Consider the following 3,353-nt stretch of genomic DNA (forward strand, 5'->3'; position numbering starts at 1 on the left):
TGTCTACCCCTACGGCAGTTAAAGTAGCAGAGATAGCTCATTGGATCCACTACAGCTGAGTCAAGACAGCTTCTCTAGAGTGGAGTGTATCCCCAGTCCAGCTTCACTGTGTAAGATCACCCTCCAGAACATCAGTGCCCCTCCCCAGCAGGACTCTGCTTCCCAGGAAACAACAGGGGACCATGAACAACAAGACAACAGCCCTGCTCTAGTCATTCCAGAAGCTGACTAGTCTATGCATGGTGGAAGCTCGAATGTGGGGCTTTCCTCTACATACTTGGACCTTTTGGGTTTGCCCTTGTAAGGTTTCCCCCATGTACTGAATGTTATAAGAGAGCCTTTGTTGGGACCTCTGCACAGCCATACTTTGTATCATACACCTACCAACAGGTCGATGTTACATCGGCTCGTATACTCCTCAGGTTTGCAAGGTTGCTGGTAGGTGATTCTGGAAGTCCCAGAGTAAGGGGAACAATGCAGGCTAAATTGGTCATGGAAAGCAGGGATAATGGGTCTGGTGGACTTATTTGGGATATTGGGGAAGCTCTGATGGTGGAGGAGTCCAGGACATACTCAGGAACAACTTGTTAGAGAGACAACACACTAGGTGTCAAAGGTACTCTCACCCCATCCGGGGCCAGCTGCCAATCAAAGTGCTGGACCACTGTATAATAAAATCAGAGATGAGTTAAGCAAAGGATTGGACTTCCCAAAAAAAATCTTTTTGTGGACCTGGTAGAAAGGTCCACAAAAAAAAGTTTGAGACTAAATGTCTCAAACTGCTGGGTGTGTGGAGATGCCCTCATGAGTGAGGAATGGCCTTGGAAAGGGACCAGTTTTATTTACCAGCTTTTATAGTGGAATCAATCTATAACTAGACAAGAGAGTGACCAACTTCAGACGTGGATTCTCATATCAGAGGTAATTGGAGAAGAATGTATCAAAATGACTAGGTCACAGTATAAAAAGTGGGAGGGGGAACCCCATTCTCTTGGAATGGGACTAATCTAACCTGGTGGCCCGATGAGCCTTAATGGTATTGGGCATTGCCCCCATTGGAAAACAGTTCCCAATGTCATGATTCTCCAACCAATGGCAGCCTATTAAATTGTTCTACTATAGGCGAGGCAAACCCATTCTGAGGCATCCCTGAAACTGGCAAATATTGGAATAACTTCACCAATATTGACCCAGGGTGGTGGAGGGCATCAGATGGGTCATTTTGGATATGTGAGAAGTGAGTTTATACCAAACTCCCTAGGACTTGGAAGGGAAGCTGTACTATAGTTTTCCAGCCTGGGTTCTTCCTCTTGCCCAATCTACAATGGGAACAGCTGGGGGTTCCCCTTTATGAAACTCTGGGGCCTAGTATAAAAGGGGACCTTGAGGTGGGGAGATGACAAATGGCCTCCCCAGAGGATTATTGAGACCTATGCACCAGCCACCTGGGCGCAGGATCAGAGCTGGGGACTACTATCTATATACTCAACAGAGTTATTAGGTTACAGGCAGTCATGGAAATTATTACCAACCGGACTGCCTCTGCCCTGGAGCTACTGGCCAAGGAACAAACCCAAATGCGAGCCACTATATATCAAAATCACCTGGCTTTGGATTATCTTTTAGTGAAGGAAGGGGGGGTATGTGACAAGTTCAATCATATTGTCGCCTCCACATAGATGATAGATAGTTCTCAAGCAGTAACAGAAATTGCCACTAATATTAGAAAGATGGCACATGTACCCATACAGGTGTGGCAAGGATGGGACCCAAACAGTCTGTTTGGTGGGTGTTTCTCTGCCTTGGGTGGATTCAAAACCCTCATAGGAGTGGTGAGTCTAAATCTTGGGAGTGTGTCTGATGTCACCCTGCCTGGTCCCCCTGGTACTGCAGTAGGTCAGGACCATTATGGAGGCCCTACAGAAAGAAAAATGGCCTCCCATGTAATGATGCTATGGAAATATAAACCCCTAAATCAAGATGATGCTCTTTATCCCTAGGTAGGTCTGAACATCAAAGAGGGAATAATGTAGCAGGGATGAGGCAGAAAAGAAAGAGGCCTGTGTTCTAATAAAGTAGCAGGGGGGAAGGGACGGCATAGCAGAGAGATAAAATACCAAGAATCCAAATGTGAAGAGGGTCGCATAGCACTGGGGGTAGAAGAGCACTTAGCACTAGAGTGAAGTAGCCTATAGAAGTGCATATAACCATATATGGGTTAAACCTTGTGAGTTTTTTTGACTCTGTAACCTGTTTGCAAGGTTATTTAAGGTGAGATCCCTTTGTTCTCTGGACTCAGCCTTTGGACGAGTCCACTGAGTATATGTTGGCACAATAAAGTGTTGCTTCCTAGCCTCAGTGTCCCATGTGTCTGTTCGAGTTTCCCATAACAACTGCAATCCTAGCTTCTTGGGAGGCTGAGATGAGGAGGATTGCGGTTCAAGGTCAGCCCAGGCAAATAGTTGGTGGGACCTTCCCCACCTCCAAAATAACCAGAGCAAAATGGATTGAAGGTGTGGCTCAAATGGTAGAGCGCCTGCTTTGCAAGTGCAAACTGAGTTCAAACCCCAGCCCCACCAAAAACAAAAACCCTTTATTTTTGCTTACCACATAAAGTGACAATGTAATTTGTTTAACCATTCATCATCTGTGAAATGTTTACTTGTTTTTGTTATCAATAAACTCTGCAATGCACATCCTTTTAGCAGGACCTTTGCATTTCTGGTTATTTCTTCAGGAGAGATTCCTAGAAGGGAGTACCACTGGGTCAAAGAATGGAGGGTTTAAAAGTTCTCAATTACTCAAGAACTACTGGGTCAAACAGGATGGCCTGTTCGACGCCTTTCAAATAAAAATAAACATTGCCAAGTTGCTTTCAAGGGAAGTTTTCTAATTCATACTCTCACCAGCAGTGTGGGCAAGCACCTCACTGACATTAATAAAAAAGAATTTGCTCTTTTGATAGGTGTGAAAATACGTTTAAACTTGTATTTCTTTGACTAGTCAGGTTGAACATTCTTTCCTGTAATTCATATTTCTCCAGTGAATTGCTTGTCCAATATCCTTGGGGCTTTTTTTTTTTTTTGAGACTACTAGCCTAGACTGGGCTTGAACTCGCCATCCTCCCACCTCAGCCTCCTCGGTGCTGGGATTTACAGACACGAACCACCACGCCCGACTTCTTTGTGTTCACCTGTTTTTCTTTTTTTGTCGTTGTTTTTGGGTATTGTTTGATCCTTGGAGTGCTGTTTTTACAATATAATTATTTTAAGACGAAACAAAAAAACCATCCGTTTGCTAGTCCATGACTTCGGAAAGCCAGCAGAGCCCACAAAGATGTGCTCACAATAGGA

This window comes from Castor canadensis, chromosome 11, assembly GCF_047511655.1.
Source record: "Castor canadensis chromosome 11, mCasCan1.hap1v2, whole genome shotgun sequence".
In the NCBI taxonomy this organism is placed as follows: Eukaryota; Metazoa; Chordata; class Mammalia; order Rodentia; family Castoridae; genus Castor; species Castor canadensis.